Genomic DNA, 15,470 nt, shown 5'->3' with positions numbered 1-15,470 from the left:
ATCAGTGTAAAATGACTAATTATTACCTTTTTCTATGCAGAAAATGAAAAAAATGGAAGATCACCATTTTAGGGGAAAAGACAAGGCAAAACCAACTGTTGTCCCTTTGACAGGGAACTACATCCAGACGAGACAATTGAGATCGGAGTGCATGGGCTAGGAAGAGGAAGAAGAAACACCATTTCAACGCAATAGGATGAAGAGATAACTGAATAATAATGATATGGCGAATCCCTCAGGATCCTTTGATCCTGAGGGATTGCTACCTCAAATCTATCTGTATTTTGGGTATTTCCACGTGACCACCATAAAAAGGGACAACATTGCAAGCCCAAAAGGGGGATTATTGTTGATTTATAGAATTTGTTGTGCAATCTGAAGTTTGATCATCGACTCTCTTTAAAGAGCGATTAGTGTAACTCTGTTTTTATGATTAATATATAAACTTCGTTGTTGTTCCATTATTTGATTCTGGAGTAACCGTAACAGTGCGTCCCTGGTGGCTAAGGGCCCAGACCTAGTGGATCACTTGCTTCCTATATCATTATTTTCCAATTACAAGTCGTGTGTGGTTTGGTTTTCTTTCCTTGCTTCATTCAGTAATCTGTGTTCCTTGACATTTCATTTACTGGCTCTGTTATATTTAATGCATATTTGAATAGTAAGATTGTCATTTGCAAAGAAATGTTATGTTGTTCATTCTGAAATCATATCGCATTGTTGTTAATTTACAGATTGACATTACTGTGTAACATTGCTTTTGATTTACAGATTGAAATTACTGTTCGTTTGCAGAGTAACATTGCTATTCATTTACAAATTGGTATTGCTGTTCATTTGGATTACCATTCCATTGCAACTGAAATTGTTGTTCCCTTATAACTGTGGTTAATATTTATTATGCTAAACTCAGATTACTCATTCCATTATTCTAGATTCGTTGTGTGTTTACATTTGATTTAGTTCACTGTTCAATATTTCGTAAACTTACTTAAGCTTGCTGTTCCATTCTTGGTTTGCTATTCAATTCATTTACTAGTTAAAGATTGTTGCTCAATTCCTTTAGATTACGATTGCTGCTTAATTCATTCCTGTAAGATTTTCTATTCGATCTTTTCAATAGATTAATTTTTGTTCCTTTTTTTGTTAATTGAATTGTCATTTCAAGTATTGGGTTTGGTTTGAACATAATGATCTACAACTATAGCGAATACTGGCTATTGCTGTCTAGTTCACAGATTGAAGATCTTCTCTTCAATTGATTTTCATTTGCATTAGTTTACAAAGGAAAGAGTTATCATTACTGCATCCTTGATTGATGATTGTTGTAGCTTCTTAGTTATAAAGCATTTCAGTTTCTTCCCATTACAATTAGAGTTTGTTTCTAGCATTTGTTTACTTTTGTGAAAGTACTAAACTACTAGCATTACTCTTGACAAGTGACCGCCTCAGATTGAGTACACCCTTGAGATAACAAATCTTACCTAGATTAATAATTAATGTAAGGTAAATAGAGGTTAAAAAGACCCTTTTTACTACTCAACATTTTGGCGTCATTGCCAAGGAAGAGTGTAGACATTTGTTTCCTTTGAAGAGAGAGTAGTGTAAGTACCTACTACGAGAGAATTGGGTTTTAAAAAAGGAAGATAAGAACCTACGTATGGAGCATGTAACAACCCTGCTCCCCCGCCCGCTTTCCTACAAATTTGTTGTTATTTTGGGTAGAAATCAACATTTGATTTGTGTGCATGACTAAGCAGAAAAAGCCTGAAAAGAATCTTAAACCACTACCCAAGCCTGATAAAGCTAAGGGTCCGGTGACCCTTGTTCGATCGACCTTTATAGATGAAATCCTTAAAAAAGTAGAATCTTAGCCTTCATTAGGCCCTAGAAAACCTACTTCTAGACAGCCTACTAGTTCCCTTTAGGCCACAGAATCACCATCTGTAGCCTTTGTTGAGGTGCACAGCGAAACAGAGGAGCAAGATTTTCAAGAAATTGAGAATTCTAGCCCAAAGTCATTACAAGAAGGGAACCTTAGTAATCTCTGCGAGGGAAGAGGAGAAACAGGGGAAAATGAAGAACCAAGATCTCCTCTTGGAATAATTCAGCCATTAAGTAGCCCAGATAAGGGAAGTGCTGTAAAAATCATCCAGAACGAAGCTGAAGAACCTCAAGAGCTAAAATTTCCCTAGACATTAGTAACTCTCATCATCCCAACAAAGGAAGTGTTGTTAAGGCCATTCCTGCTCCTTCTAGCTAGCCTAGGAATACCCTCCTAGAAATCCCAGAAGGTTATTGGCACATATTTGACCAAATGATCCAGAACCAGCAAACCCACCAAACCTATACACTGCAATACCCATTGTAGATATGTAGTTAATGCACCTATGAAGGCAATTCCTCTCCAGCACATCCCTACATTCCATGGCCTAACATCGGAAGATCCAGACGCATTTTTTTTTGAATTCGATGTGCTGTGCAGGGGTTATGACTATATCATCAATCCCCAAAAGCTGAAACTATTTCCCTCTACATTAAAAGGGGTTGCTTTACGATGGTTTATGGGGTTAGGTGGAAGTGTTATAAATGACTAGGATCAGATGAAAGGTGCTTTCCTGAAGAAATATCAGGATTATTATAGGTCTAGAGAGTTAAAAGATGAAATATTTCAGATGGTAGCTAGACTTAACGAGACATTAGAAGAATATGTTGAACGTTTTCAGTATAATCTTCAAATCTCTACTTATGCATCATTACCCTTACCTGACAATGTATTAAAAAACAACATTAATTAAAGGCATGAAGGAACAATGGATTGAAACACTAAACATTATGGGAAAAGGAGACATCTATCATGAAGATTTTGCTAACATCATTGATTTATGTATCAGGAGCTGTTGGGGTACCACAACGCTAAAACCAGTGAAACATGACAGGATCACAAGGGATAACAAGATCTCTGGAGAAGGAGTAACTTGCATAGAAATCGGAAATTTATTGGAGAATTTCGAAACTGATATATTGGGGACTCTGACAACAAAGATCGATATTATGCAAGCGAAATAGAAACAAGTAGAAGTAGAGCAAAATTTGGCAATATTCTGTCCCAGATGCAGAAAGAAATACAACCACAAAGAGTGCCCACTACATGCAGTTCAATTTTGCGCTATTTGTACAAAAGACCACTCTACGGAGAACTGCCCCTCACTTCCTGGTTTGAAAGAAGTGTACAAGGAAGCAGAAGAAGAACTAGAACTGGTGTACCTACTTAATCAGCGCCATCAATGGCAACCGTGACAATTAGGTATGTTCCCTGATCCATCTTCTTCTTTCCAGCCTCCACAATATCATGCTCAATAATATAATACAATGTGGTAAAATCAACCTCCCTTCTCAAATTGGTCACACCAACCATTTCCTTCATCATCACCATGGCCAAACCAAGAAAGACAATCTAATTGGCCAAATTTTCCCTACACTCCACCATACTGGCAAAACAATGCATATCCAACACAATGGTCCCCTCCCACTTCGCAGAGTCAAGCCTGGCAGACAAATTGGCAAAGATTGATGAATCAGCTAGCAGGAACCATTCCACTCCCTCAACCTACACTGCCAGCACTACAAGAAAATCCCCAGTCCAACTTAAGATCGTAACCCCAGCCCAACCCAACCCAAACCCAAATAACATACCGGTTCAATCCGTTCAAATAATTGAAACACCAAAACTAGAAACCGATCTAAGGGAGTGTAATGACCTTCAATTAAGGTCTGGGCATATTATAGAATCCGAGGGAGATAAAAATATTCAAGCTGAAAATCAGTTACCCGCAGAACAACCATTACAAGAAGAAGATGTGGTCAGACAACAGACTCATGACCAAGCAACCACATCTTCTCCCCCATTCCCAGAATGATTAATCATACCACGCCCTATAGAACATCCTAACTTTGATATTCTGGGAGAACTAAAAAAATTGTACATAAAAATCCCGCTCCTCCAAGCTATCCAAGATATCCCAATATATGCAAAGACTATCAAAGAGCTATGTATAAAAAAACCAAGGAGGAAAATAACAAATAATCGTACAGTCCAAGTAGTTGGCACCCTATCTGATCTATTATCAGGAAGAGAAGCACCTGTCAAATATGAAGACCCAGGAAATCAAATAGTGACAGTGCAAATCAATGGACAAACCTTTTCAAATGCCTTAGTTGATTTAGGGGCTGCAATTAATATTTTAACAACCACCACTTGTTAAAAACTGGGCATTACATCAGTAGAACCAACCTCCACCTTATTAGAACTAGCTGATCGATCAGTAGTTAGGCCAGAAGGTACAATACATAATGCCATGGTATCCATTGATTCCTAGGAATATCTTGCCGAATTTCTGATAATAAACCCCAAAAACCGACTCGATGGACACCTGTTAATTTTAGGCAAACCTTGGCTTGCAACCACTGATGCTTACATTGGCTGTCGATGAGGCAGTATGACCATAACTAGAGGGAGTAATATCAAGAATCTAGCCCTATACCCTCCAGCCCAACCAAGTGTAACAATACTAAAAACTAACAAACATCCAGTATCATACCTCATAGAAAACATTAGATCCCCAATAACCATAGAAGATGCCCTCGATTTTAAAGATCGAACAGAGGATGATGTTATTAACAACTTCATTAACCAAGATGAATCTAGATCCCGAGTACAATGTCACATGATAGAGGCAACATTTGACAATGAACTAGAAGAAGATCCTCTCAAAGACACTCATGATCAAACAATACCCACTACCTCTGTTTCAAATAGCAAAACTATAGAGATTGAACCAGGAAAAACCTTGAACATCAATAATAACCTGACTCCTGAACAAGAAGAAAAGCTGATCCAACTACTGAGAAAATACAAGAAAGCTTTTCCATGGGATTATCCAGACATGAAGGGAATCAATCCCCAGCTATGTATGCACCACATTTATACAGAAAAAGATGCAAGACCCGTGCGCCAACCCCAACGGAGACTTAACCCTCACCCGAAAGACATTGTGAAAGCTGAATTACAAAAGCTTTTGGATGTAAACTTTATTTATCCGATCTCCGATAGCAAGTGGGTCTCTCCACTAGTAGTGGTACCAAAGAAGAATGGAAAGTGGAGGATTTGTGTAGATTATAGAGAATTAAACAAAGTAACCCAGAAAGACCACTTTCCCCTTCCATTCACTGATCAGGTATTGGATACATTAGCAGGAAGGAAATTCTTTTCTTTCTTGGATGGCTTCAGTGGATGCAATCAAATTCAAATTGCCCCTGAAGACCAGGATAAAACTACTTTTACCTGTCCTTGGGGAAAATTTGCCTACAGAGTCCTACCCTTTGGCCTATGCAATGCCCTTGCCACATTTCAGAGGGCCATACTTAACATCTTTTCAGATTTAATAAATGAAGGGCTCGAAGTATACATGGATGATTTCACACCATATGGAGATGATTTCGAGCCAGCACTAGACACATTGGAAAAGGTGCTACAAAGATGTATCGCCACCAAGCTCTGCTTGAGCCATGAAAAGTGATATATGATGATGACTGAAGGACTCATCCGAGGTCATTATATCTCAGTGGATGGAATACAGGTAGACCCGGCCAAAGTTCAAATAATTTTGCTAATACCTACTCCTACCACACAGACAGAGGTACACCATTTTCTTAGATTTTCTGGTTATTATAAGAGATTTATAAAACATTTTTCTTAAATAGCTGCACCTCTATACGCACTAACATGGAATGTTGATTTTGTTTGGACAAATAAATGTGACCATGCTTTTGAGGATCTGAAAAATCTTGTGTCAACAGCCCCAGTGCTCAAAGGCCCAAATTGGGACCTGCCATTTCAAATTTCATCAGATGCTTCAGAAATAGCTATTGGAGCAGTCCTTGGGTAAGAAGAAGACAAAAAAACCATATGCAATCTATTATATTAGCAAGAATTTGTCCCCTACTGAGCTAAATTATACTGTTATTGAAAAAGAGTTTTTAGCTATAATACATGCTGTAAATAAATTTAGGCACTATATCACTGGATATCCTGTTGTTTTATATACAGGTCACTCTGCCATAAAATATTTAGCAAATAAACCTATTACCAATGGTAGAGTAACAAGATGGTTGATTTTATTGCAGGAATTTGACATCACAATAAAATATCGACTTGGGAAAGAGAATCTTGTAGCTGATTTTCTCTCACGAATGCCAGAGCCAGTGGATGCAGCAGTAGTCGAAGATCAATTTCCAGATGAACATTTATTTGTTGTTACTGTCAAGACACCCTGGTATGCTGACGTTGCAAATTATTTAGTAGTAGGCAAATTACCAAAGCATCTGACCCCCAATGAACAAAAACAAATTGTGCAATGTAGTACCCGATTTTCTTGGATTGGGGGCTTCCTATTTCATACAGGGGCAGATATGCACATTAGAAGATGCATTTGTGAAGATGAAATAATGACATTCTGAAAGCCTGTCATGACGGACCATGTGGTGGACATTTCACAGATCGAAGAACTGGTCACAAAGTTTTGCAAACATGGTATTACTGGCCCACAATCTTCAAAGACACAAAGAAATTTTTTCAAGCCTGTGACAGTGGCCAAAGAGCAGGACACCCTGGACAGTCCGACAAAATGCCTTTAAACCCACAGCTAGTAATTGAACCATTTGAGCGTTCGGTGCCCGATTTTGTTGGTTCGATCAACCCATCATCAAACCAGAAAACATACATTTTGGTAGCAACTGAGTATGTTACCAAATGGGTTGAAGCAGAGGCACTTCCAAGAGCTACAAAGGACTCTGTCATTCATTTCATGTTCCAAATATTTGTCCGATATGGCCTCCCAGGGGATATAATCACAGATGGAGGACCATAGTTTGCAGGTAATAAAATTGTTGAAACAGTAAAAAACTACCACATTCAGCACAAGATTACCACTCTGTATCATCCACAGGCAAATGGCCAAGTAGAGAGCACAAATAAAGTGATAGAGGCAATATTAAAAAAAACCATTGTGTCACATAGACGTGATTGGGCTACAAGATTATCGAAATCCTTGTGGGCATACCGGACAATGTGGAGAAACACCACTGGTTATTCACCATATCAGCTAGTATTTGGAAAGGAACCCATCTTTCCAATAGAGTTCGAAATACAAATGCTAAGAATAGCACATGAAGTTGGTCTAGATTTAAATGAGACCTAGACAACAAATTAACAAGCTAGATGAAATTAGGCTCTCGGCTCTTCAACACATGATGCCCTGATCAAAAAGAAAATCTTCCACGAAGGAGATTGGGCACTCCTATAGGATTCCGGGTTTCAGGATTTTCCGTGAAAACTTCAGACTCATTGGCTTGGGCCGTATGAAATCCAGAAATTCTATGACAATGGCACCATTACATTGACTACTATTGACGGATCTGGACATACCTTTAAAGCAAATAGCCACCGAGTGTGACTATACCATAAACTTTCTTACTCGAGAATCCTTCTACCAGCAACTCTGGGAAGATTCTGACATGCAGATTCTGGCTAAGGAAGATAATTCTTCCTCGCCTTTGGTTCACTAAGTAATTTTATTGTTTTTAAATTTTGTACATAAATTTTCCTGTTTTTCTTATGTAAATTACTTTCTGTACAAATTTCTGCATTTCCGCATTTTTTTTACATTCTACTATTCCTTTCTGAAGGAACACACTTTCGTCGTTTTGTTGTTCCTTTTCGAAGGAATGACACCTTTTCATTTTGTTGTTCCATTCCGAAGGAACAACATTTTCGCTGTTTTGCTATTCCTTTCCGAAAGAATGACACCTTTTCATTTTGTTGTTCCTTTTCGAAGGAACATCATTTTCGTCGTTTTGTTGTTCATTTCCAAAGGAACAACACTTTTGCATTTTGCTGTTCCTTTCCAAACAAACAACATTTCTGCCTTTTTGCTGTTCCTTTCCGAAGGAACATCACTTTCATGTTTTTTGGTTCCTTTCTGAAGGAATAACACTTCCACATTTTTGCTGTTCCTTTCTGAAGGAACAACACTTTCATTTTTTGCTGTTCCTTTCCGAAGGAACAACACATCCACATTTTTTCTATTCCTTTCCGAAGGAACAACACTTTCATTTTTCGTTGTTCCTTTCTGAAGGAACATCACTTTCGTTTTTTGTTGTTCCTTTTCGAAGGAACAACACTTTTTTTTTTCTGTTGTTCCTTTCCGAAGGAACAACATTTCTACATTTTTGTTTCACGCTTTCTTTATTTGTTGTTATGATTAAGGAACATCTGCTATTCCTTTTAAGGAACAATAGTTTCGAGTATGTTTTTCTTTTTCTTGCCATTCCTCTCAAAGAAACTGCAGTTTTTGTGTGCATATATTCTTTTGCCGTCCACCTAAAGAAACAACAGCTATTCCATCTAAAGAACAACACTTTTTGAGTGCATTTTTCTTCTTTTTGTGTGTATGTGTGCTTCACCATTTAGAGGATTTTTGTGAGCGATGGTCATTTAAGGCAAAACTATACATTTATGCATGAATACAAAAACTAGAGGATATTGAAATCAACAAACCAAAGAAAAATCATTATCTTTAAAGAAATTGCTTTGAATTGATAAGAAAAAAGAGGAAAGGACACAACTACTTATATCACTTTGCTATCTTTATTTTCACTAACACCAATTTGATTGATAATTATTATCATGATGGTTCTTTCTAAAATCCCCATAATTCTGTTTGATCATTATTATTGAATAAGAATAAGGGCATATTTTCCTCTATTGGGATGTTTAGACTTCTTCCACCATCCCTACTCTTAAGGAGTGTTGAGCCACCCTCTGTATTTAAATAGGAAAGTGCTATATAAAAGAAAATAAGAAAAAGAAAAGATGTATTCTATATGATTACTAACATGATTTCTCAAATGAAGGATAGGGGGTCTCATAAAGAGCCACCCTACCATGATCATAAGGAAGAAAGTGAAGTGGCATTCCCACCATGGCCACCACACCAGGGATATGATCCAAGAGACACATTAGAAAAATAAAAAGTCCTTGGAACAGGAGGTCTCATCACGAGCCGGCCTGTCCACCTTTCACTCCTTCCTGGTGAATGGCATTGTGATTCATCTGGTTACCAAGCCAGCACAATGGCCTCCATTTTGACATTGCACACACTTTCCTAGGCATACACAAAGGATTATGGTTCCAAGGGTGAAATAGGCAACTCTGTCAAGGTTATGGACACCTGTGGGCAATAGAGCTCTGCTGATGGTATTGAAGGCATATTTTTCATACACCAATACTCATTATAAGCCCTTCTTCTTATATCTTTATAGTGATTTCAAATGATATTATGTCATATAACCTTTTCGAACCTTTGATACATGAAAATCATTTATAAATCAATCATAATGGTTAAAGTGGGTAATGACCGCATAAGAACTTTTACTCACGTCAGCTGTCCTATCCTCTACTTTTCGCATGATATCACAAAATTTCCATATTTATTATTGATTTCCATCATAAGCCTATATTTTTGTAATCCGCTCATTTTTGTAAACATTTCATATATCTATACGCTATTCCTTTATTCCAATGTACGATTTCAGTTCAACATGTTTCTCCTCTATTTGACGGCCGAGGATGGCCTATCACATTTTAGGGGGGCGCGAGTGATCTCCATAATTCACTGGCATATGTGTCAGCTCATTATTCGGAGGTATTATGACTTCACCAAAACTTGGGAATAACAAGTCTAACGGTATTGTGTTTCCCATTATGCATGCTTGCTGTTCGAATGCCATTTTTGTGTTTTTCTCTGTAAAAATTAACAGTGAGTTAAAGTCTGAACATCTTGTTGTTCCATCATCTTCTTTATGGTTTTTTAACAGTGAGCTAAAAATTTGAACAACTTACTGTTCCATCGTCATCTCTGTGTTTTTACAGTGTGCTAAGCTTGAACAAGATGGGAGGAATATCAATTCGTAGCGAGCCACAGGTGTTAATCGTCTCTGACGCTATACACGAAATCTTAGCAAGGGCAGGATGGATAGCCTACCTTAACTGTCTATAGAAATCTAACGAGACGGTGGCAATTAAATTTCTGCAAAATTTTTAGGAAAATCATTCCTTGGTGAGAGAGAGACAAATAGCAGTAACAGATGACATAATTACTGAAGTTTCAAGACTTCTAGTCATTGGACCTGTATGGACTCTGAAAAAGGTGAGACTGTAAGACACCATAACCATTTTCCGGGACGAAGGGTAGAACCTTACTGTTAAAGGAAAAGGAGTCCTTCTAGAAACCATGGGAGAGCCTTGGCCAAAATTGGAGAGAATTATCTAAAACTACATTACTTGCGATGGCAGAAAAGACGTGGTAAGACCACGCCATCTCAAACTGTTAGCCGTATTAAAACAAAAATGTGCTATGAATTTGCCTGCGTTCTTAAATTTTTTATTGCATGATGTTTCCCGAAGTATAAGAAGATCTCACCATGTAGAATCAGTAGTAAGCCATCATGGTTTAATTTGGTTGATAGTTAGTTATAGTCTTGCCCAGTAGTAGAGTAGTTGGGATAATTGATTTTCTCGATAGATGGGGGACTAGCCTTGCTAGCCCCAAAACGAAAACACATTGCTATCGCATCAATTAGACCATCGAAATGAAGATAATTTGTTAGATTGGCAAGAAGTAGAGGAATGTTGGGAAATTCCCAGGGGAACAGTAGGCAGCCTATAGAATTACATGATTTAGAAGACGAGCAACCCCCACAACTTGAAGGAAGGGAAAATGAGGAAGAATTAGAGGAAAACGAAGAAGAAGAGCTGGAGGAGGAAACTGAGCAATCCAGTTAGGAAGAAGGGGAAGAAGTAGAACAACACAGTGAAAGTCCACTGCAAAACCCTATGCAAGAAGATGAATTGGTTCAAATTTTGGCCAATATGGGTGAGTATGTCCAACCTCATGGCCCACTCAACCCCCATATCGAAGAAGGGCCGTAGGAACACTCTGCTCATGATAAGAGTGTATCTGAGGAGATCTGTGACGAGGAAGAAGAAGAAGAACAGTCCCAGGAATACTCTGCTCATGATAAGAGTGTATCTGGGGAGTTGGGTGATGAGGAGGAGGAAGAAGAACTATCTCAGGAACACTCCATTCCTAGTCAGAATACACTCGAAGAAATGCATGATGAAGAAGAAGTTGAAGAAGAAGCTGCCCAGGAGACAGTAGAACAAACTAGGGTTTCTACCCCTGAAAAACCTGATCAATAGAACACAAAAGAAGTGTTCCAAGAAGGACACATGGAAATTGGCCAAGGCGAGGGTACAATACCTGAAGTACAAAGCCCAAGCCTGAGAAAAGTAACAACTGTTCCTTCTAAGAAAACAAATGAAATTAAAAAGTTGCGAAAGGAACAATAGAGATTGCTTAATGTAGTTAAACAACTTCGCCAACAAATAAGAGTCTTAAAAATGGGAAAGAACTCAAAAAGAACCTCTGGGGCAAAGTGTGTAGCCACCTAGGAAAAACCCCATAAGAAGAAGACCAAGAAGACTCAAGTCAAACCCGTTATTATTCAGAATCGCAAGGAACAACATTTGACTGTTGCAAATGCAAAAGTACAAATAGACAACACACTAGTTTGTGATAAGGAAGTGCAGACAGAGGCAGTGTCCTCTAGCATTACGACCAACCGAACAGTACGTGAGAAGGAAACACAGACTGTAAAAACCAGATGTCGCAATAAGGAGATCCAAGTAGATCTCCGGCCCAAAAATGTCATGATGGATAATGACCCGAGGATAGTAACTCTGCAAAAAGATCTGGCTCAGGCCCAACAAACAATAGAAAAACTCATAGAGGAAATTGTTCCTCAAGAAAAATATCAGAAGTTACAACAACAGCTAAAGAAAATCAATGCATCGGAAAGCTAGGCCTTTGATGGATGGCGAAGGGTAGAGGAAAAATTCAAAAGGGTAACCCATAGACTAGACACAGTTATGAATCAAATGGATACCTTATGTTCTCTGTATATTGATGTTCTAGCATGTAGGGCACCCGCCAAAAACTATGCTTTGTTTTCGATGGAAAGATATTTACAATTGAAAATTAAGGTTGTCAAGGCAGGGGTGCCTATAGAGATAAAAACCATTGATGATTTCATAAACTGTTGTAAACATTACGGGGTGAAAGTTCATAGATTGTTATGTGAATTTTATTTACATAATCTTGTGTTAGATGGAGAAATAGAAAAGAACCCTAGCCCTTTTGTGGGTGATATCCAGCTTCAGGCATTTATTTCTTTTGTTGTCAACCAGATAAAGTGGCTTAAAGCCTACAATACCTTCCGGGGATAGGAGAATGGGTTAGATTTATGTGTAAGAGGTGAACCTATAAATCCATTGCAGCTATGGAATAAAGATAGGAGCTTAATGAGCATGCAGGGTGTGATCCAGACATTGGGACCTATTCACACAGCAGTCATTCGGAAAGGGGTAGAATACTTCCTAACCATTAAAGACCTTACCATAACAACAGACAAATTCCGATACCAGACTTCCAATCGGAATATCCAAAACAGAGAGCCATTGAATTATGAGAATTTTAAGCTAGCTGCTGACTGCTTGGTTATCTATGGTGACCTCATCTTGAGAGAAGGCATGTCTTGGTTAGGCTGTAGGTTCCAAAGTCCAATCATCTGGTATCCTGCACTAGGATATAGAGCCTTATATGAATTTCCTGAAGCTCAGACAGGGCATATTTTTGAAGTCTTAGCTAGAAATCATGGTTTTAGACCACCGACTGAAAATCCTTCTCTAGCCTATTCCTTGACTACCTTGCATGTCAATTACAATGTTTTCATGAGGGCATGAAAAAGGGTAAGCGGGGGGTGTGTTGAGCATTAGAAAAGGTATGTAATTGCCACTTATTTCTTTATCTCTTCCTTTAATTCATAACTTCTTTATATTTTAAGATGGGCATATGATGAAGGATTATGATAAAGTTAAAGAGATTTGTGATCAACATAAAATGACTAATTATTACCTTTTTCTATGCATAAAATGAAGAAAATGGAAGATCGCCATTTAAGAGGAAAAGACAAGGCAAAACCAACTGCTGTCCCTTTGATAGGGAACCGCATCCAGACGAGGCAATCGAGATCAGACCACATGGGCGAGGAAAAGGAAGAAGAAACACCATATCAGCACAAGAGGACGAAGAGATAACTGAAGAATAATGATATGGTGAATCCCTTAGGATCCTTTGATCCTGAGGGATCACTACCTCAAAGCTATCTGTATTTTTGGTATTTCCGCCTGACCACTATAAAAAGGGACAGCGTTGCAAGCCCAAAAGGGGGATTATCGTTGATTTATAGAATTTGTTGTGAAATATGAACTTTGATCATCGACTCTCTTTAAAGAGTGATTACTGTAACTCTGTTTTTATGATTAATATATAAACTTTTTTGTTGTTCTATTATTTGATTCTGGAGTAACCACAACAATGCGTCCCTAGTGGCTAAGGGCTCGACCCTAGTGGATCACTTGCTTCCTGTATCATTATTTTCTGATTACAAGTCATGTGTGGTTTGGTCTTCTTCCCTTGCTTCATTCAATAATCTGTTGTTCCTTGAAATTTCATTTACTGACTCTGTTATATTTAATTCGTATTTGAATAGTAAGATTATCATTTTCAACTGAAATGCTATGCTGTTCATTCTGAAATCATATCACATTGTTGCTCATTTACAGATTGACATTACTATGTAACATTGTTGATTATTTAAAGATCGACACTACTGTTTATTTACAGAGTAACATTGCTGTTCATTTACAGATTTGTATTGTTTTTCATTTAGCTATGGTTTACCCATAAGTGTGATTGTTGTTCATTCGGATTATCATTCCATTACAACTGCAATTGCTGTTCCCTTATAACTATGGTTAATATTTATTATGCTAAACTCAGATTACTGATTCCATCATTCTAGATTCGCTGTGTGTTTACATTTTATTTATTTCACTATTTAATATTTCATAGACTTACTTAATCTTGCTGTTCCATTCTTGGTTTGTTGTTCAATTCATTTACTAGTTAATGATTGCTGCTCATTTCCTTTAGATTACAATTGCTGCTTAATTCATTCCTATAAGCTTTGATGTTCGATCTTTTCAATTGATTAATTGTTGTTCCTTTTTCTGTTAATTGAATTGTCATTTCAAGTATTTGCTTTGGTGTGAATAGAACGATATGCAACTGTAGCGAAAACTGGATATTGCTGTCTAGTTCCGAGATTGAAGATCTTCTCTTTAATTGATTTTCGTTTACATCAATTTACAAAGGAAAGAGTTATCATTACTGCATCCTTGACTGATGATTGTTGTAGCTTCTTAAGAGAATGATTTAGTTACAAAGCATTTCAGTTTCTTGCCATTACATTTAGAGTTTGTTTGCAGCATTTGTTTACTTTTGTGAAAGCACTATACTACTAGCATTACTCTTGACAAGTGACCGCCTCAGACTGAGTACACTCTTGAGATAACAAATCTTACCTGGATTGATAATTAATGTAAGGTAAATAGAGGTTAAAAAGACCCTTTTTACTACTCAACAGGGTGGAGGATGGATGGCATGAAATGTGTTCAGGATTGCAACAATATCACACTTGTGTTGATGCCTTTTTGACAGATGTTGCTCGAACCACCTGGCTAAATCATTTTTTTCCAATCATACCACTATGTCAAAATCTTATAAACATAGTATATCCAAGCTATAACATGCAGGGTAAAGAGGAGAGACATTACCATAGGTCCTGGTGGGCAATGACACACAAAAAATGTAATTTCACATAGGAAATAACTAAAGTCAGTGTGTGTTGATAATGGAATTAAATAAAGAGCATATTTCACTCTAGTGATCTTCAGATTCCAAGATATCCTACAATCAACATAAAGAAGGGTGTTTGTTTAGAATTTTAGCTATCTCCTTTTAAATTTTTTTAATTAATTAGGAGCCATTAATTCTATGTTTAAATTTAAATTTAAATTGTCTAGCAAAGATTTGTTGGGTTGCAAATTTATGTCGTGTAGTTTACACAATCCAAGTGTCTAAGTAATCTTTGAAGGCAATGTATCCATTTATGCATTCAAAAATATAGTTTTAAAAATGAAAAGTTACACATGCTATATGCATATATAGAACCAATATAGATCCATTTTGAAGAGGATTAAATCTCTTGAGGTGCATACTTTTTTTCAAGTTTTGCACTCTAAAAGAGGTTCACATATAAAGAGAATGGATCCTACCTTTGGTAAATTTATAGTTAAAATGGATCTAAACTAAAACGTTCTTCTTTAAATCTTCTACCTTTTAGTTTTTTTAATAAATGTATTTATTAAATTTACATAATTTTAATAT

Source organism: Pinus tabuliformis, chromosome 9 (genome assembly GCF_031772625.1).
Source record: "Pinus tabuliformis cultivar Carrire ecotype Pingquan chromosome 9, CPIR1, whole genome shotgun sequence".
Taxonomy (NCBI): domain Eukaryota; kingdom Viridiplantae; phylum Streptophyta; class Pinopsida; order Pinales; family Pinaceae; genus Pinus; species Pinus tabuliformis.
This window is presented reverse-complemented; position numbering follows the sequence as displayed.